At 41.2% G+C, this 22,306-nt stretch overlaps 1 long non-coding RNA gene across 1 annotated transcript in view; it reads left to right on the forward strand.

Moving 5' to 3' along the window:
* LOC139038733 (uncharacterized) overlaps window positions 1-22,306 on the forward strand; it is a 300,176-nt gene that overhangs the window by 174,357 nt on the left and 103,513 nt on the right. Inside the window, exon 2 of the long non-coding RNA XR_011491860.1 lies at window positions 20,877-21,022. This is a non-coding gene — a long non-coding RNA (uncharacterized lncRNA). The remainder of the gene's footprint in view (window positions 1-20,876; window positions 21,023-22,306) is intronic.

The raw sequence follows: 22,306 nt of genomic DNA on the forward strand, positions 1-22,306 counted from the left end.
AGTCCTCCTGAACAACTCTCCTGATATTGATGTAGTAAAGTGTTCCCTTTACTTGTTTCTTTCCTAGCAAGGTCAAGGATGTTTTCTCATTAACACCTGTATTCTCCTGTGCCCAGGAACACATACTAAGCACCTCCTGGATGGGGAGGAGGGGGATGAGAAAATAATGGGTAGTTATTAGTAAAATATTGGTAATTAGGAACAACTATACCAAAAAATCATATAGTTTCTGAATGTATGATTCATATTTTAATTTACACAATTATAATATGCATGTTGATTCTGTTACTGCAAAATAAACAAAAATTTAAAATCAATAGAAAATCATAAAGTCAAATCTTTTATGTTAGTCCATGGCAAAATTTAAGATTTACATGATAGGGGTAATTATTTTGATTATCTCTTTTGGTATTATAAGCTACCTTACAACCTAGAGGATTTAAACAATTATGCTTAGAATTTTACGAATCAGAAATGCAGGAAGGATTTGACTGGTTGGTCTGTACAGCTGGAGGAGTGCCTTCATGGCGGCAGTTTCATACATGGGCACTTCAGTGCTTCTTGGCTTCTTTCTCTGTCTCTCCGTGTGACAGAGCCTCTTACCTGGCCTGGACTTCTTACAAGATGGTGTCTGCGTAGTTACATTTCTTACCTGGTGGCTGTCTCCCAGAGGCAGGACGGGGATACTGCCAGGCTAGGTAAGGGCCATCCCTGAAGCTGGCATGAGTCAGTTTCTGCAAACTCTGTTGATCAAAGCAGACAGAGTCCAACCAGATTTGATAGGGTGGAAAAATGACACCACCTCGTAATGGCATGTGACAAGATTACATTGAATGAAAGCATGTGAGATGGAGCATGATTTTGCCACCATCTTTGGGAAGTATAATCTGTGATGTAATTAATACACATTTGACAAATCACTGCCCAAGGGACCATGTCATGAAAATCAATTAACTCTCTAGAAATGTTCAATGCCTCTCAGTGTGATAAGGTTTAATCCAGTATAAGCTGCTTTTTTTCCATCTCTGTCATAGAGATGAAATCTTTGGGGAAGAGAAGGGAAACCAAGCCTGGTATTCTTCATTTAGATCTTTCAATCACATTTATCTTATCAAACATACTACAGAATCACAAGTGAGAGAAAGTTCTACTTAGACTGTGAGTACTTGCTTTATAGAACTCATTTCCTCCAAAATGTGGCTTTAGGTAAATTTATGGGTAATAGATCTTCACTAGGTACAAGAAGCAAAAGTGTTAGAGCTATATACCTGGCCTTTGAGGCTGACAATATAGGGAGCAAGGTTTTTCAAGCTGTAAGTTGTGATCCTATTAGTGAATCATGAAATCTGTTTAGTAGGTCAGGACCAGTGGTTAAGCACTAAGAAAAAAAGGAATAAGATGGAATACAAAGTATCCATTGTTATATGTAACCTAGAAGGTATATATAATATACTTAAGTATGTATAAGTGAGTGTTTTTGCATGTGTATATATGAGTACTGGATTACAATGTAAGCTCTATTTCTAACTGGGACCCACAGTCAAAAATGTTTTTGAAGCCACTAAAATAGAGTGTCTGTGTCCTCTTGTGAACCCGCTCTTGGTGCCACTTTTGAAGGCAAGACACGGGACTGGAGGGACTGTTGGTTTGATTCAGCATGGCATTTCTGATGTTCTCATGAAAAATATTTTGTTTGGGGCCCAGAATGACAAATAGCTCAGAGTCCAATAGAAACATTTTTCCTAAGAGAAGAAATTGCTTTACAGACAGTGCAGCAAAATAAAATGTCTCACCTCCACAGCTTAAGGCTTGTGTTGCCTATAAAGAGTTTTCATAGAAGACTGTTTTTTTTTTTTTTCTTTCTCCCTTTTAAAACTTAGATTTGGTTGAATAGATTTCCCAAGAGCTTAATGCTTCACCTACCCAATGTTTCTAACCCTTGATAGGCTACAAGATATGGTCCAGGTTAGATCCGGAAGTGCCTCGTTGTACATTGAGGGGTGCTTCTGATTGGGCTGGAAAATCCTGGGCACCATCCTTAGCACAGGTGTAGAGGGTGAGGCACAAACATGTTTTTCAGACTCTCATTTTTCACATGCCACTCTGTCTCCTTTCCTTCAATAGAATCTTTCCCTACTCCTAGCTCATCTGCACCTGTTAAAGCACAATGGTATAGTCTAGTGTCTATTTTTGACTTTCCAAATTAAGCCCCTTTAAAATTATAATTCATTGTGAGCAGTAAATATAGTTTATAAAAATACTTTTCATGTACACTCTTGAACTTAATATTCAGAACAAGCTTATGTGCTTGTTATCATAAATATTTTCATTTTAAAGTTGGAGAAGTTGAGACTCAGAGAGGTTGACTGCTTCTGCAAGGTCATACATGTATGTGAAGCAGCAGGCCCAGGACTTGACTTTGACTACAAATCCCACATTATGTTTCCCTCGGCCAGAAAAAGCTGGGCCTGCATTAGGTCTCTGGACTTGCACAGTTCAATTCAGTTGCCCAGTTGTGTCCAACTCTTTGAGACCCCGTGGACTGCAGCATGCCAGGCTGCCCTGTCCATCACAAACTCCCAGAGCTTACTCAAACTCATGTCCATCATGTCGGTGATGTCATCCAACCATCTCAACCTCTGTCGTCCCCTTCTCCTCCCACCTTCAATCTTTCCCAGCATCAGAGTCTTTTCCATGAGTTGGTTCTTCCCATCAGGTGGCCAAAGGATTGGAGTTTCAGCTTCAGGATCAGTCCTTCCAATAAATATTCAGGACTGATTTCCTTAATGATGGACTGGTTGGATCTCCTTGCAGTCCAAGGGACTCTCAAGAGTCTTCTCCAACACCACAGTTCAAAAGCATCAGTTCTTTGGCACTCAGCTTTCTTTATAGTCCAACTCTCACGTCCATACATGACTGCTGGAAAAATCATAGCTTTGACCAGATGGACCTTTGTTGGCAAAGTAATGTCTCTGCTTTTTAATATGCTGTCTAGGTTGGTCATAGCTTTTCTTCCAAGGAGCAAGCGTCTTAATTTTATGGTTGCAGTCACCATCTGCAGTGATTCTAAAGAAGTATCTCACTGTTTCCATTGTTTCGCCATCTATTTTCCATGAAGTGATGGGACTGGATACCATGATGTTAGTTTTCTGAATGTTGAGTTTTAAGCCAACTTTTTCCACTCTCCTCTTTCACTTTCATGAAGAGGTTTTTAGTTCTTCTTTGCTTTCTGCCATAAGGGTGGTGTCATCTGCAAATCTGTGGTAATTGATATTTCTCCTAGCAATCTTGATTCCAGCTTGTGCTTCTTCAGCCCAGCATTTCGCATGATATACTCTGCATATAAGCTAAATAAGCATGGTGACAGTAAACAACCTTGAAATACTCCTTTTCCTATTTGGAACCAGTCTGTTGTTCCATGTCCAGTTCTAACTATTGCTTCTTGACATACAGATTTCTCAGGAGGCAGGTCAGGTGGTCTGGTATTCCCATCTCTTTAAGAATTTTCCACAGATTGTTGTGATCCATAGTGTCAAAGACTTTGGCATAGTCAATAAAGCAGAAATAGATGTTTTTCTGGAACTCTCTTACTTTTTCGATGATCCAGTGGATGTTGACAATTTGATCTCTGGTTCCTCTGCCTACTCTAAATCCAGCTAGAACATCAGGAAGTTCATGGCTCACATACTGTTGAAGCCTGGCTTGGAGGATCTTGAGCATTGCTTTGCTAGTGTGTGAGATGAGTGCAATTGTGCAGAAGTTTGAACATTCTTTGACATTGCCTTTGTTAGGGATTGGAATGAAAACTGACCTTTTCCAGTCCTGTGGCCACTGCTGAGTTTTCCAAATTTGCTGGCATATTGAGTGCAGCACTTTCACAATATCATCTTTTAGGATTTGAAATAGATCAGCTGGAATTCAATCACCTCCACTAGCTTTGTTGGTAGTGATGCTTCCTAAGGCCCACTTGACTTCACACTCCAGAATGTCTGGCTCTAGGTTGGTAATCACACCATCATGATTATCTGGGTAATGAAGATATTTTTTGCATAGCTCTTTTTAGTATTCTTGCCACCTCCTCTTAATATCTTCTACTGCTGTTAGGTCCATATAATTTCTGTCCTTTATGGTGCCCATCTTTGCATGAAATATTCCCTTGTTATCACTAATTTTCTTGAAGTGATCTCTGATCTTTCCCATTCTATTGTTTTCCTCTATTTCTTTGCATTGATCACTGAGGAAGGCTTTCTTATCTCTCCTTGCCATTCTTTGGAACTTTGCATTCAAATGGGTATATCTTTCTTTTTCTTCTTTGCCTTTAGCATCTCTTCTTTTTCCAGATATGTGTAAGGCCTCCTCAGACAACCATTTTGCCTATTTGCATTTCTTTTTCTTGTGGAGGGTCTTGATCACTGCCTCCTGTGCCATGTCATGAACATCCACCCATAGTTCTTCAGGACTCTATCAGATCTAATCCCTTGAATCTATTTGTCACTTCCACTGTCTAATCATAAGAGATTTGATTTAGGTCATACCTGAATGGTCTAGTGGTTTTTCCTACTGTCTTCAGTTTTAGTCTGAGCTTGGCAATAAGGAGTTCATGATCTGAGCCACAGTCAGCTCCCAGTCTTGTTTTTGCTGACTGTGTAGAACTTCTCTATCTTTGGCTGCAAAGAATATAATCAATCTAATTTCAGTGTTGACCATCTGGTGATGTCCATGTGTAGAGTCTTCTATTGTGTTGATGGAAGAGGGTGTTTTCTATGACCAGTGTGTTCTCTTGACAAAACTCTGTTAGCCTTTACCCTGCTTCATTTTGTGCTCTAAAGCCAAATTTGCCTGTTATTCCAGATATCTCTTGAATTCCTACGTTTGCATTCCAGTCCCCTATAATGAAAAGTACATCTTTTTTTTGGTGTTAGTTTAGAAGGTCTGTAGGTCTTCGTAGAACTGTTCAACTTTAGCCTCTTCAGTGTTACTGGTCGGGGCATAGACTTGGATTACTGTGATATTGAATGGTTTGCTTTGGAAAGGAACAGAGATCCTTCTGTTGCTTTTGAAATTGCACACAAGCACTGCATTTTGGACTCTTTTGTTGACTATGATGGCTACTCCATTTCTTCTAAGGGATTCTTGCCCACAGTAATAGATCTAATGGTCATATTTGTTAAATTCACCCATTCCAGTACATTTTAGTTCACAGATTCCTAAAATGTTGACATTCACTCTTGCCATCTCCTGTCTGACCACCTCCAATTTGCCTGGATTCGTGGACCTAACATTCCAGGTTCCTATGCAATACTGCTCTTACAGCACTGGGCTTTACTTCCATCACCAGTCACATCCACAACTGGGTGTGGTGCTTTGGCTCCATCCCTTTGTTCTGTTTGGAATTATTTCTCCACTGATCTCCAGTAGCATATTGGGCACCTACCGACCTGGGGAGTTCATCTTTCAGTGTCATATCTTTTTGCCTTTTCATACTGTTTATGGGGTTCTCAAGGCAAAAATACTGAAGTGGTTGGCCGGTGCCTTCTGCAGTGGACCACGTTTGTCAGAACTCTCCACTATGACGCATTTGTCTTGGGTGGCCCTATGTGGCATGGCTCATAGATTCATTGAGTTAGACAAGGCTGTGGTCCATGTGGTCAGTTTGATTCATTTTCTGTGATTGTGGTTTTCATTCTGTCTACTCTCTGACTGATAAGGATAAGAGGTTTACAGAAGCTTCCTGATGGGAGAGACTGACTGTGGGGGGAACTGGGTCTGTTCTGATGGGCAAGGCCATCTTCAGTAAATCCTTAATCCAATTTTCTGTTGATGGACGGGGCTGTTGTTTGACCTGAGACCAAGCTATGGTGGAGGTAATGAAGATAACAGAGACTTCCTTCAAAAGGTCCTGTGCACGCACTGCCACGCTCAGTGCCCCCAATCCTGCAGCAGGCCGCCACTGACCCACGCCTCTGCCGGAGACTCCTGGACACTCCCAGGCAAACCTGGGTCAGTCTCTGGTGGGGTCACTGCTCCTTTCTCCTGGGTCCTGGTGTGCACAAGGTTTTGTTTGTGCCCTCCAAGAGTCTGTTTCCCCAGTCCTGTGTAAGTTCTGTAATCAAATCCCACTGGCCTCCAAAGTCAAATTCCCTGGGGGTTCTCAGTCCCTTTGCCAGATCCCCAGGTTGGGAAATCTGTTGTGGGTCCTAGAACTTTCTTAACAGTGCGAGAATTTCTTTGGTATAATTGTTCTGCAGTTTGTGGGTTGTCTGCTCGGTGGCTCTATGGTGGGGTTAATCGTGACCTCCTCCAAGAGGGCTTATGCCACACTCAGGACCGCTGCACCCAGAGCCCCTGTCCCTGCAGCAGGCCACTGCTGACCCATACCTCTGCAGGAGGCCCTCAGACCCTCAAAGGCAGGTCTGGCTTAGTCTCTGTGGGTCTCCTGGTGTGCACAAGGTTTTGTTTGAGCCCTCTGAGTGTCTCTGGGGTTTGATCCTAAAAGCGATTTTGCCCCTCCTACCATCTTGCTGGGGCTTCTCCTTTGCTCCTCCTTTGCCCTTAGATGTGGGGCATATTTTTCTTGGTGGGATCCAGCATTCTGCTGTTGACGATTGTTCAGCAGCAACTTGTAATTTTGGATTTCTCACAGGAGAAGATGAGCGCATATCCTTCTACTCCACCGTTTTGTACACTGAAGTGGACTTGCACAATGTTCTTTATGTTTCTTTCCTAAGGATGCCTTCAGGGCATTTATTCATTTACTGATCCAGCTCTCAAAATCAGGAGATGGCACAAATTTTGCCTTACTTCTAAAAGTCCATGCCACTATAAAAAAATTAGAGTGGTAAGGGAAGATAGCCAGTGATGACCAAGGGGAGGTGTTTAATGGAGGCACTTTGTTTGGGGCTTGTTGGATTTCTGTGCCTCTGTACAGCACTTGATTTGGGCACTTGGCTGTTGAGCCCACCAAGTACTGGCATATGATTTAAAAAAGGAGACACCATCTGACACCTCTGTGTTGTTCTTGAAGACATACATTCTTTAAGGGTATATAATGTGTGTAAGAAAGAGACTTTGATTAGACTTTTTTTTTTTTTTTTGTATTGCTTTTCTAGGCACCTTGGGAACCTGTTAGTTTAATATAACCACTTGGGTGAATCATCTCCTTAGTTAAATAATTTAAGCACAGTTATAATGTAACAAGCTACATTATCATAGATTGCATTCCAGTACTAACTTCCCTTTCTTAACATTGGTAAAACTCTCATTCCAATGAGACCCAGGGAAAGGTCTCTGTTTTCATCTTTTATATACTTCTGTCATGCTTTTTTGTGTATCAGTGCATACCATATTCTTTTTTTTTTCCATTTATTTTTATTAGTTGGAGGCTAATTACTCTACATCATTACAGTGGTTTTTGTCATACATTGAAATGAATTAGCCATGGATTTACATGTATTTTTTTTCATACCATATTCTTATCTGGGTAAATATAAAAACTATCACTATATTGGGGCTGATACCCTAATTATAGATATAATTTGTATGTCACAAGTCTGAATGGATAGAGTCTATAATATAATGACACAGTTACATTGATACCCAAATTATCATAGAGAGTTCTCATCCTGTTTAAGTTCAGGAAGTCTAGTCTTTTTGCCACATTGTTCCTCCTTGGAGCCTATTCATACTTCCTCCACAAGTCAGCCTGATGTCCCCTTCCTGTCTCAGCCAGCCTCTGGCTCCTGACTGCCACTCTGACTTATTGCCTATCATTGATTGCATCCTTGAGCCTGACTTCCTTTAGGTTTGCCTGCTCCTTCTGTACCCTAATCTCAAGGCTAGTGGGCATTACCAACACCTCTGTGCTTGCCTCCAGAAAGGGACATAGCTTTCTCCTGAGCTACTGCTCCTGAAGTGTGGCCAGAAACCCCAACTATTGCAAAAAGAGGCAATTCCTAAAGAGCCTATATACATGAATCAGATTTCAAAGTTCATTGGCAGATGAGTTCCCTGCCTAGTTTCCTGTTGTTCACCCCATGATTGGAATAAGATGACACAACCTCCATTTTCCACCAGTTACTAAAAATCTCTAGAGTTCTTTTCATTTTAGAGTCTAGACCCAGTAGAAATTACCTTATCCTGCTGCCCTTAAGAAAAATGGTTAATGCTTGCGTTATGTCTGTGTGATCAAATGGACTTTACAAAGCATTACCTCCAAGAACAAAGACTCTGGGCCTTAAAAACAAAACCAAGAAGCACAACTGACTTTTGCTTTTTTAATAGAGGTTTTCCTTGCTCTGGAAAAAAAAAAAGTTAAGGTTTGGTCTTTTCTGGAAACCCCATTATGCAGAGAATTCTACATCTTGCTGTTTTTAATTGTCCCAAAGTTCAAAATATTCACAACATTTTGGCCAATTTTTAATGTTTTTACTCTTTTAAATTAGCTGTTTAAAAGTTGGAAGTGCTAATTTCCCTAAAACTTGGGAAATGAAGAAAGGATATATATGTATGAAAACCTATTAGTACTGACCTTCAGCTATTTACGTTTTTGAAACTTTTCTTGTAAGTCTCCATTTTATTTTATTTTTATTTTAACACTTTATTTTGTATTGGGGCATAGTGAATTAACAATGTTAATTGTTGTGATATCACAGTGGTGTGATGGTTTCAGGTGAACAGTGAGGGGACTCAGGCATACATATATATGTACATTTGACTTTATTTTTTATTCATCTCCTACCCCATGCACACAACCTCCCCATCCTACACCCTTGATAAAGTGGTATAAACTATTGTCCTCCTATAGCCAAAGGTACATCATTCTTGTTCTCTCATCTCTTCCCACAAAATTATGGAGCCTGAAGATGTCACCCTGCTTATTTAACTTATATGCAGAGTACATCATATGAAATGCTGGGCTGGATGAAGCACAAGCTGGAATCAAGATTGCCAGGAGATGCATCAATAATATCAGATACATAGATGGCATCACCCTTATGGCAGAAAGCAAAGAAGAACTAAAGAGCCTCTTGTTGAAGGTGAAAGGGGAGAGTGAAAAAGTTGGCTTAAAACTCAGCATTTGGAAAACTAAGATCATGGTATCCAGTCCAATCACTTCATGGCAAATAGATGGGGAAACAGTGAGAAACTTTTTTTTTGGTGGGGGGCCTCCAAAATCACTGCAGATGGTGATCGCAGCCATGAAATTAAAAGATGCTCCTTGGAAGAAAAGCTATGACCAACCTAGACAGCATAATAAAAGGCAAAGACATTATTTGCCAACAAATTTCCATCTAGTCAAGGCTATGATTTTCCAGTAGTCATGTATGGATGTGAGAGGTGGACTATAAAGAAAGCTGAGCACCTCAGAATTGATTCTTTTGAACTGTGGTGTTAGAGAAGACTCTTGAGAGTCCCTTGGACTGCAAAGTAATCAAACCAGTCCATCCTAAAGGAAATCAGTCCTGAATATTCATTAGAAGGACTGATTGCTGAAGCTGAAACTCCAATCCTTTGGCCACCTGGTGGGAAGAACCGACTTGGAAAAGACTCTGATGCTGGGAAAGATTGGAGGTGGGAGGAGATGGGGATGACAGAAGATGAGATGGTTGAATGGTATCACCAACATGATGGACATGAGTTTGAGTAAGCTCTGAGAGTTGGTGATGGACAGGGAAGTCTGGCATGCTGAAGTTCATGGGGTCACAAAGAGTCAGACACAACTGAGCAATTGAACTGAATTGAACTGAAGATGAACCCGGAAAATGATTTTCCAGGACCCCTTCTTGACCCAATTTTTCCCTAGGTCTAGAAGTCCATCAGCAATCCAGTGATCTTGATAAGCTGTGCATCAGTCAGTTCAGTTGCTCAATCATGTCTGACTCGTGACTGCATGGAATGACACATGCTAGGCATCCCTGTCCATCATCAACTCCCGGAGCTTGATCAAACTCATTTCCATTAAGCTGTTGATGCCATCCAACCATCTTCTTTGTCATTCCCTTCTCTTCCTGCCTTCAATCTTTCCCAGCATCAGGGTCTTTCCAGTGAGTAAGTTCTTCACATCAGGTGGCCAAAGTATTGGAGTTTCAGCTTCAGCATCAATCCTTCCAATTAATATTCAGGACTGATTTCCTCTAGGATGGACAGCTTGGATCTCCTTGCAGTACAAGGGACTCTCTAGAGTCTTCTCCAACACCACAGTTCTAAAGCATCAGTTCTTTGGTGCTTAGCTTTCTTTATAGTTCACCTCTCACATTCATACATGACTACTGGAAAAACCATAGCTTTTACTAGACGGAGCTTTGTTTGGCAAGCTCCCTGTTTTTTGATATGCTGTCTAGGCTGATCAGCTGTGTATATTGATCAGATTTCCCAATGAACAAAAAAATTGCCAATTCATTCTTGTCAATCTTGTTCCTTGTTCTGGGCAAACTAATTGGAAAGGGATCAAATTGTCTTCCTGATGTTTACTTTGACAGACAGTTGTCTCTTTAACTGCCATGCTCCTCTCTCCCCAGCTGAGTTGGAATCCTGGGCCAAATTCCCATCTGCACTTATAACAACTAGGGTCAATTTGTTGACATTTAACATTTCCCACTGCCAATCATTCACAGAAACCTTGTCTATTCAGTTAAAAAATAGTAGGTGTTGGGAGAGGAGGATGTATAGGAATGAATGAGTGAGGAAAAAAATTTTGATTCTATAAATAAAAACACAGATGGACTAGAAATGACCAAACACCTTACAGCCAGGATTTGGGGACTGTATTTTCAGTACACCTGCTTATTCTTGTGTATCTCTCACTTTTTCTCTCTTTCCACCCCCCACCACCACACACTGCCCTAAATGTAAATCATAAAATGTTGTATCAGCACATAAGGTCATTAAACCCGCATTTCTGTTTTACAAAGCAAATTCATTGTTGTCATAAAATTTTCCCTTGCTTCCCTGTAATGTATCATGGTTTGCATTAGATGTGTAGCCTTTTGTGAGAGCTATTAATATGAATGAGGATTTGATTGGGTAGATTAGAATTTGCAAGTGTTTAGTCAGTTCCACCCTCCCTCCCTCTTCTTTCTTTCTTCTTTTAAAAACAAGTCATTGAATGCCTACTAGACATACAGTACTACCTAAGTTTTGTGAAGGATTCCAAAAAGTGTAGATGAAATTGTCTTTTCCCTCCAGACAATTGTAGCCTGGAAAAATAAAACAAATGCATAAAGTGTCAACCGTCATATGACTATCATCATCACTACCACAACCACCCTCATTATCCTTCTGTTTATGTCATATATTAAAATAGGAACCAGATCACCAGCCCAGGTTGGATGCATGAGACAAGTGCTCGGACCTGGTGCACTGGGAAGAGCCAAAGGGATTGGGTCGAGAGGGAGGTGGGAGGGGGAATTGGGATGGGGAATACATGTAAATCCATGGCTAATTCATATCAATGTATGACAAAAACCACTACAATATTGTAAAGTAATTAGCCTCTAACTAATAAAAATAAATGAAAAAAAAGTAAAAAAATAAAATAAAATAGGAACCATTAAATGTCAAAACGCCAAAAAGATTAGATGGGTTCAGAGTAGAGGATGATTGTGAGCTCAGGGAATGTTTCATAGAAGTGACGGAGCTGTAATAGAGTTTTTATGAAAATGTTCAGTTGCTCAGTCGTGTCCAACTCTTTGTGACCCCATGGACTGCAGCACGCCAGTCTTCCCTGTTTTCACCATCTTCTGGAGTTTCCTCAAACCCATGTCCATCGAGTCGGTGATGCCATCCAATTATCTTATCCTCTGTCTCCCCCTTTTCCTCCTGCCTTCAGTCTTTCCCAGCATCAGGGTCTTTCCCAGTGAGTCAGCTCTTCGCATCAGGAGGCCAAAGTATTGCAACTTCAGCTTCAAAATCAGTCCTTCCAAGGAATATTCAATAGATTTAGAATAAATGGAAATAAGGTGAAGGAATACATTGCAGGTGGAGAACAGAGTATCTGCAAACTTCTTCTCACTGAGGCAAGGGAGGATCTGCTGATGAGTTCCTCAGAGCAGAGACTATGCCTTTTACACTGAACATCCAGCTTGGAACCTAGGAGCGCATGGAACAGGCTGTATGAATGCTGAGTGCAAGGGCGAGATTCCAAACAAAAGCCCAAGGGCATCCACACTCACCCTCTATATCTGAGGCTGTATATTTTGATATGGAAGATTTAGGGGACAAAGTGTTTTATTTATTTGGTTTTGCTTTTTAAGTCTCTGACAGTCATTGTAGACAGAGGTTATGAACCATTGTCTGGGAAGAGAGATATTTTAGGGAAGATGGGTGATGAAGACAGGAAAATTGATTACTTACAACTTCTATGATTCTAGCCCCCAAACAGGAAGCCCACCCCATGTTATCCATCTCTCCTTTCAAACAAAGTAGATCTTAGCAGTCTGGATGCTCATAAACTTTTCAGTGAATAACATCCATACTTTCCCTTTATAAGTGTTTCTTGTGAACTTGGAATTAATATCCCTTTTATTACAGTCAAGGGACAGTAAATCAGGACAAGGTGATTTTTTTCAGTTCTAGTCCAATACTACAATCAATGAGTCTAGGAGGGGAAATGGCCCAAAACCCACATCTGTCCAAGTTTCCAACTCCTGAGTGAAAGTTAAGAAATGACCTTTGAAAATGTTCTCTTTTACATAAGATTATGGTTGCTGCCTATGAAATAAAACAATGATATTCTCCATTCCTGAGACTTTTCCATTCCTGTGGTGAACTTGGTTCAATTTAGAGGGAGGAATCATCTTTCATCCTTCCTGCTTGTAAATGGGAATTGTAATCTGATTGGGTCAGCTGTCGATAGTTTGACATTTCTTCCCCAACAACAAAGTTGCACAAATGCCCAAAGTCTGATATCTTATTGCTATCTTACCAGATTTATTAGGTTATTTTTTTATTACACTCTTCAGGGGCAAAAGCAGAAAAAAAATCTAATTTCTGATGCAGCTTTAATCTGATGAATACTGTTGGGAACTAATAGAAATGCAGCCATAAATTCCAAATGCACTAATGTGTTAGTTGGGGGCCAGGAATTGGAAGGAGATGTGTTTGTGTCACTTAGACTTAGAAAGTAGCATCCATGATCTCAGTGATAAGGGATACAGTATAACAGGCAGCTAGGAAATGCAAGGAGATTTAGAACTAATTCTATTAATTTTCTTGGGCCTAGACAATTAGGAGCTGAGCTTGATCTTATGTTCTTTAATAATGAAGCTACAGGGCCTAGAGTGCCCAGGGAGTATAGCTGGCTTTATAAGACTCGGCTCAAGTGGCTGTTAATATCTTCCCGCCTGCAGTCCTGGGCCACTCTCCCCGGGGATGGCAGCTGTGATGGGGCATATTAACTGAGAAGATGAGTCATCTGCTCAGAGAGCTCGTGATATGTCTTACTTGTTTCCGTGTGTCAACAGTGTCTAGAACTGTGCCTGGATTGAAGGAGTTTGTCAAACACAGCACATGTTTGTTGAACTGTGTCTTTTATTGCCTGGTATGGGCTGCTTCTGTGACTTTACCTCTAGGAATTTATCCAATATGCACAGACAAAATCACCAGATAATATAAAAGTACTATTTCGCTCTCCTTTGTCTCTAACTTGGCTGGAAGAAATAGAAAGAAGAGAGGAGACTTTGTTTTCTCTGTCAGAGCATTAAATGAGTCCTAATAAATTGCAGAATCCTGGAAAACTCCACTGACTTTTCCCCTCAGTTTTACTGAGACCTCATTGACATATTTCACTGTATAAGTTTAAAGCACACAGCGCAATGATTTGATTTATATATATACACACACATACACACACACACACATATGTATATGATTACCACAATTGATTCAGCTAACATTCATCTTCTCATATAGATACAGTAAAAGGAAGAGAAAGAGGTAAAGAATAAAACAGAAATTTTCTCCTTAAGATGAAAACTCTTCAGTTCAGTTCAGTTCAGTCACTCAGTCATGTTTGATTCTTTGCGACCCCATGAATCACAGCACTCCAGGCCTCCTTGTCCATCAACAACTCCCTGAGTTCACCCAAACCCATGTCCATTGAGTCGGTGATGCCATCCAACCATCTCTACCTCTGTCATCACCTTCTCCTCCTGCCCTCAATCTTTCCCAGCATCAGGGTCTTTTCAAATGAGTCAGCTCTTCGCATCAGGTGGGCAAAGTATTGGAGTTTCAGCTTCAACATCAGTCCTTCCAATGAATACCCAGGACTGATCTCCTTTAGGATGGACTGGTTGGATCTCCTTGCAGTCCGAGGGACTCTCAAGAGTCTTCTCCAACACCACAGTTCAAAAGCATCAATTCTTTGATGCTCAACTTTCTTCACAGTCCAACTCTCACATCCATACATGACCACTGGAAAAACCATAGTCTTAACTAGACGGACCTTTGTTGACAAAGTAATGCCTCTGCTTTTTAATATGCTGTCTAGGTTAGTCATAACTTTCCTTCCAAGGAGTAAGCATCTTTTAATTTCATGGCTGCAGTCACCATATGCAGTGATTTTGGAGCTCAAAAAAATAAAGTCAGCCACTATTTCCACTGTTTCCCCATCTATTTGCCATGAAGTGATGGGACTGGATGCCATGATCTTAGTTTTCTGAATGTTGAGCTTTAAGCCAACTTTTTCACTCACCTCTTTCACTTTCATGAAGACGCTTTTCAGTTCCTCTTCACTTTCTGCCATAAGGGTGGTGTCATCTACATATCTGATGTTATTGATATTTCTCCTGGCAATCTTGATTCCAGCTTGTGCTTCATCCAGCCCAGTGTTTCTCATGATGTACTCTGCATATAAGTTAAATAAGCAGGGTGACAATATACAGCCTTGATGTACTCATTTTTCTATTTGGAACCAGTCTGTTGTTCCATGTCCAGTTCTAACTGTTGCTTCCTGACCCGAATACAGGTTTCTCAAGAGACGGGTCGGGTGGTCTGGTGTTCCCATCTCTTTCAGAATTTCCCACAGTTTATTGTGATCTGCACAGTCAAAGGCTTTGGCATAGTCAAGAAAGCAGAAATAGATGTTTTTCTGGAACTCTCTTGCTTTTTTGATGATCTAGTGGATGTTGGCAATTTGATCTCTAGTTCCTATGCATTTTCTAAAACCAGCTTGAATATCTGGAAATTCACAGTTCATGTATTGCCGAAGCCTGGCTTGGACAATTTTGAGCAGTACTTTACTAGTGTGTGAGATGAGTGCAATTGTGTGGTAGTTTGAGCATTCTTTGGCATTGCCTTTGTTAGGGATTGGGATGAAAACAGACCTTTACCAGTCCTGTGGCCACTGCTGAGTTTTCCAATTTGCTGACATATTGAGTGCAGCACTTTCACAACATCATTTTTTAGGATTTGAAATAGCTCAACTGGAATTCCATCACCTCCACTAGCTTTGTTGGTAGTGATGCTTCCTAAGGCCCACTTGACTTCACATTCCAGGATGTCTGGCTCTAGATGAGTGATCACACCATCGTGATTATCTGGGTCCTGAAAGTTGTTAAAAAAGTAATCCCCCCCCCCCCCCCCCAGAACTCTTAGGGTTTACTTTTTTAACAACTTTCCTATATTGCTATCATACAGCAGTGATATCAGGTTGTACATTATATCGCTAGCACTTATTTATCTTTAATTTGTACTTTCTGAGCACCTTCCTCCAATTTCCCCTCCCACTTAGCATAATATCTTCAAGGTTCATGCATGTTGTTACAAATGGTAGAATCTGCTCATTTTGCATGGCTGTATTATAGTCCATCATGCATGTCTGTGTATACACACACATATACATACGTACCTACATATATGTATATATATACACAGACACCATAACTCCTTTACCTATTTGTCCATTGATGGATACATGGTTGTTTCCCTGTCTTGGCTATTGTTAATAATGCTGCTATGAACATGGGGTGTGGATGTATTTTTTTTAATTATTGCTTTTATTACTTTTGACTGTAAATAGATAAGTGGAATTTCTTTTATTGCCCTTCTACAGTGTTTTTTTACCCCTCAATGGCCTTTTCTAGCCCTGATCCTTTATTTCACTTACTGAAATTATGCCTCTGAGCATCTTGAAAAAATTCTCAATTGATACCAGTTGACATTGGTTTTCCAATGTTTGTGTCCAGAACACCCACATGTAAGTGAGAGTGGGGAAACCTGCCATATTGAGGCAATTCTCACAGTGCCCCATACTCAGTTCTATCTTAGGCACAGGCTCTGCTTGGAACCCTGGATTCTGAGTGACGGCCTACTAGTTTCACAACACTCAGCACAGGGCTCATGTTGTGTGGGAAGCTTTTACTGCCTCCCACGATGCAATAGGGTTCTTCCCTTGCATGCCTCTAAATCCCTATGTGTTTACCAATTGTAGTATTCACTTCTCTCTCAGGCTGCTGACTTCAGAACCCTTGCCCCCCAACACACTAAATCATGAGCTTAAAAACAGAGAATTCATAAGTTTGATTCATCTCTGTTGCCTCTACCTAGCACAATGAATGGCAGATATTAGGGATGCAGATGCCATACATGTTTTTTAGTTAATGTGTGACATCATTCCAAAGAAATTATTCAATATGATTTGGCAAATGGAAACATTGTAGAAAGAGATGAAGATGAAGGATGGAGAAGCTTTTTTAGGTACTTCTTGGATTGATCTAATTTGTAAAAATCAGCTACAGTCCTGGGTCAAAGGTGGTAGACTTGGATTCTCTAGCCTCTGGGGTGATGAGCATGATGTCTTTCCCTCTTTACACAAATGATTCCCCTGAGAATATTGGAGTAAGCTTACCACTTTCCTGTACATAGGGACAAATATATGAGCAGTCCTTCCTGGCCCAGATGATTCTATGCACAAGGTACCCAAGACCAGACTCATAGAAAAGGGGAATGGCAGCATTCTTGAGCCGTCAGCCTCTCTCCATGAGCCTGAGTTGATGGCTGTACTAGGTCTGCCTAGATGGGATTGTTGTCAGTTATGGGGAAAAAGGTATCGTGAACTCCATAGGCTCCAAAACTTAGACAGCCCTGCGGGAAAAGATGACACTGCCCCCAGAAGCCGTGTTTCTGTTTATTGAGGCCTTCTTATCCAGGCCTGTGTCAGATGCTAGTCTATTATTTCTGTGAAGTTGTATGAATGAGCAACACTCACAGGGTATTTGACCCAGTGTTTTCCCTCCTGGGGCCCAGAGCTTACAATGTGGTCAAAGAGAACAGTACAAGGCCATATCTATTGTCATATTCTTAAAATTAGAGTCATAAATGTATTATATATTAAGCAACTTACTGTGAGTGGTCCAGAGGAGAAAAGTCAGTAGTGACTGAAGTGGTTCGAGTTGAGAGGCGAGATCATTAGAGTCATCAGGTCCCAAGGACACTTTTAAGATCCCAAGGCCTCTTTTGGTTCCTACTATCAGGCTGTCTCATCCATCCTCCAGTGTTACCTTCAAATTCATCAGATGACCAGGAACCTGGCTTGCAGCTGCGTCTTACCCCCTTGTCTGCCATGTTTTTGAGTGATTTCAAGGTCCATGTGGCACCTGTCCCCAAGCCTTGGATTCTTGGTTTCTTTTTTAAAATAATTTTATTTAGTTATTTATTCATGACTGTGCTGAGTCTTCATTGCTGCACAAGCTTTTCTGTAGTTGTAACACGCAGGGGTTATTCTCTAGTTTTCGGTGCACGGCTTCTGATTGTGGTGGTCTCCCTTTTTGCAGAGCACGGGCTCTGGGGCGAGTGGGCTTCAGTAGCTGCAGTACACAGGCTCAGTAGTTGGCGCGCCCAGACACTAGAGCACAGGCTCCGTGATTGTGGTCCACAGGCTTAGTTTCTCCATGGTTTGTGGGATCCTCCTGGATTATCGACTGAACCCACCTCTCCTTCATTGGCAGGCAGATTCTTTACCACTGAGCAACCAGGGAAGCCCCAGCTTCTTTGTTTCTTAATCTACCTAATCTTAATAACATCCATTCTCACATCTATCTGGAACCTGACATCGCTTGAACGGTTCCTACTGTAAAATCTTAAATCTAAGCCCTGTTGTCCAGGGAGAGAAAAGAGTACAGATGCAGAAGAGCTCTGGAATGCCCCAGCATATAGACATCAGGTAGAAGAGAAAAAATTACAAAGGACAGTGAGATTGGAAGAAAACCAGAAGAAAGCCACAGGAACACAGAATGTGTTTTTTTGAAGGCAAAGGAGTCCACTGTGTCAAATGGTCTTAAGAGGCTGATTAAGATGAGAGGAAAATGGCTGCTGAAGTTAACAATATTACTATTAGTGGTGTCATTGATGAATGTATGCGAGAGCTTGGACATGGTATACTAAACAATGCCAGGCTCTGAGTAAATACTTCCAGGAAGGTGCCGGTGACTGGAGGCAGAGGGGACTGCAGAAAATTAATTGGCTTGTAGACCATTGGGAGTGTGATTTATGACAAACAGGAATGATTAATCAACTAGGGAGCAGATTCTGGAGATTATATGAAGTCTTTAGCTAATACTAAAAATATTGGGAGGAAATAAGTAACCTAGAGGGAGCCAGAGAACAAAAACAATGATCAGTAGGGTTGAGACATCCAGACGGAACCAAATAGGAGTTTAAGCAGGGACTAGATAGAATTGGCACTGAGTAAAAGTCACTCAGTCGAGTCCAACTCTTTGCAGCCCCATGGGCTATACAATCCATGAAATTCTCTATGCCAGAATACTGGAATGAGTAACCTTTCCCTTCTCCTGGAGATCTTCCCAACCCAAGGATCAAACCCAGGTCTCCCGCATTGCGGGTGGATTCTTTACCAACTGAGCTATCAGGAAAGCCTGATAGCTTTTTGGCCTTTTGGCTAAGATCAAGTGTAGAATTGACACTAAATATTAATATTTCCTGAACATATGCTGGGCATTGCTCATTAAATACAGAGGAGCTGAAAGTTAGATCAGAAAAGGAATTTCAGGGAAAGAAAGGAATATCATACTGGAGAAAAATCTGGGGCTTCTGAGGAACCCACTGGGTCAAAACTAGACACTGAACATAAATGGGTTTTTCATGAGGCAGAACAAGTAGATGGAATGCAGATAATTTCTTTAGCTGACCACAACTCTACCTGTGTTCAGACTTTGCAGCATAATGTAGAGAGATGAGAGGGCTTAGTTAAAGCATTCTGCCTAAGTAGGCCAGTGGAGTCCTACTCTTTTCTGAATTATAATGTACCCTCAAATGCAAAGTTGCTCTGGACCATCTAATGATTTCTCTGAGCCTCAATGTACTCAACTGTAAATTAAGGGATAATTTGTTCAGTGAATTATAGGAAACCATGTACTCTCCCATCTTTCCATGACCTGCCTAAAAGACAATGATTATCAAACTGACCCAAACCAGTACAAACTTTGTTTTTGATGATACATACATACGTTGCAGTGGAGCTGTGCACCCAGCAGAAGGAAGCTTGAAATAGCAATATCCAGAAAAAATGTGCTGCTAGGACCCCATCTTTAGCCTCATACATTATGCCTTTGTTTTAAAAGATGCAGAAATCTAAGCAAGGAACTGGAACAATTTTCTCTAGGCGGGTGACAAATTCTGTGGGCTGGTACGTGGCAAAAAGAGTTATTATCTCATTGTCAGTTCTCTTCTCTCTCTTTTCTGATGTGTCAAGACAATTCAGAGACTGTTTTTTTTTTTTTAAAAAAAAAAAACAAACAACTCATGTGATCCTTTATTCAGACATGAATTGAGGACCACCTATGTGCTGGGGGTAGAAAAATAAATTTGGATGACATGGTCTCTGCCTTTAAGGAATTTAGGATCTGATGAAGGGAATACATAACCAGAGACTTAAAATAGTCATAGGCCCCATAATATAAGAATAATGTGTACAGTGGGTATCTCTTCAACCTGCATTCCACTTGCCCTGTATTGGACAGTGCAGAGGACTGGCCTAGCCTTGGAAGTGGCGTTTGTCAACCTTGCCCTCATTTATGTCTTCACTGAACTGTTTTTAATTTGATATTTTGAGTGTGCCATCTGTAACTCCAAAAGGACCAATAGACAATCCAGGTAGCAAACATTTTAATGTACCCACACCTGCTGTAAGCCATGGGTCATCTATAAGGCAGGTTATTAGCACCATTTCTTAAATAGGTAACCCAAGGCTCCAGGAGGTGACATAAAGTACCTGGTTCATTGTACTTCAGAATCACCTGGGAGCTTTGTGAAGCACAGATTGCGTGAATGCTATTCTCTATCCCCAGGGTTTCTGATTCAGAAAGTCTGGGGCACAAATTCACATCAATAACGTTTCCAGATGATGCTAACTCTGCTAGTCTGATGGCCACACTTTAAGAACCAGTGCTCTAGTATTTCTTAGTATCTGGTAGAGCTGGGTAATGAGCCCAAGTCTGTCTGCCTGTAATAACCATGCCCCTTCCACTACACCACCCCTTCTCCCGTTGTACAAGTATTATTCTCAACAGCTCCTTTATGGAAGTTTAGCTTAGCATCAGCAACAAAAAGTTACATTGGACTGAGTTTGACAAACACAGACATTCTATTGACTGTTCCAGTAGGGTGACTGTACAGCCAAGGATGCCTGAGATAGTTCTGCTTTGTGACTTAATCTGACATATGGCCATTCTCTCCTCTTCCTCTAATAAGGATCCCAGGTTAGCTAATACATTATATGGCCCTCCTACCTTTAGGGATTCATAGCTCAACGATTCACATTCACATTTTAAAGCCTGCATGAAGAACTCGAAATGATTGTTGATTTTTGTTTACCCCAGTGCTCTTAAACATACTTAAGTAAGCGACCTTTCTATTCTACTCAGGTAACTCCTTTGAACATTTTGGTGGATGCTGACCTGTGTGCATTTTCTCATGTTGTTATGTTTTGAAGTGCGTGTCCAACTAGGAAATAGGCTCCTGAAATCTTTATGCTCCACAGTGACTTGCTGGGCACCTGGCACCCTCTCAGGTAACAACTGTTCTTTAAACAAAGAAAATATATTCTGCAAGTAGAGACTTTGTAGGGCAGGGTAAATTTTTAATGTTCACTTATATGCTGTTGAGATGTGAACCACGAGTAGAGCATTTTGTTGTGAGGAAAATCAGACCTAGAGGTCCATGTAATCTTTCAGCTCAGCCCTGATTGACTGAGACAGGCAAATAAGAGCTTTCTTATACCAATGAACTTGTAATTGTGACACTCATCATCCTGAAAACTCCCTCTCTCTGCAAATCAGTGAGAAAGGAAGCCATGCCACATCCAGGGCATTTTGCCTCCTGAGTGGACTTGCAATGGATAGATGGAGTCAAAGGATAAGAAACTCTATGGACTTAACACACTTGGAGTTGGGGTGGGATCTGCACTGATGTAGCTCCTAAAAATAAACTAATAAATCTAAAATCTCATACACATGTGTTGCTTGCTAGATATTTAGTGATGTGCAGAATTGGTAGACATACACATGTGCGTGCACACACACACACACACGTGCCTCATTCTTCCACTTATAAAAATAAATTTTTTAAAGTTTCATAGATTATACACTCTCTGTGCACATAGCCAAAAATTATATTTGTAAAGAGGGAGAACTTTCCTTGTTTTAAGTCTGTCTCAGGAAAATCTCAAATGGCTGTTGTTCTAATTCCAGGCATAACTCTAGAACGAGTCCAAAAGCCACATTGTCCTAAGATTGGTTTAGCCACCCACATTTCTCTGGTTAACTTCTTTCAACTTCATAAACTAGCACACATGTCTTCCCTAGGATGTCTGCCTTCATCTTCCCTCTGGACTGACCATCTTCCTCTGTGGAATGAGGGTATCCTTTGCTGGACTCTGTCTCATGAAAAGTCAAAGTGAAGGTGAAAGTCTCTCAGTCATGTCTGACTCTTTGTGACCCCATGAACTTAGTTCGTGGAATTCTCCAGGCCAGAATACTGGAGTGGGTAGCCTTTCCCTTCTCCAGGGAATCTTCCCAACCTAGGGATCAAACCCAGGTCTCCCACATTGCAGGCAGATTCCATTACCAGCTGAGTCACAAGGGCAGCCCAAGAATACTGGAGTGGGTAGTCTAGCCCTTCTCCAGCGGGTCTTCCCAGCCCAGGAATCAATGCAGGGTCTCCTGCATTGCAGGCAGATTCTTTACCAACAGAGCTTGAGGGAAGCCCCCTCATCTGTCCCATAGCCTCCTGTATTATGCTTGACGGCCTCTGTCACCGCTGAGTGCTGGAGAAGGCCAGGGAATTGCTCATTTAT

This window comes from Odocoileus virginianus, chromosome 2 (assembly GCF_023699985.2).
Source record: "Odocoileus virginianus isolate 20LAN1187 ecotype Illinois chromosome 2, Ovbor_1.2, whole genome shotgun sequence".
NCBI classification, from domain to species: Eukaryota; Metazoa; Chordata; class Mammalia; order Artiodactyla; family Cervidae; genus Odocoileus; species Odocoileus virginianus.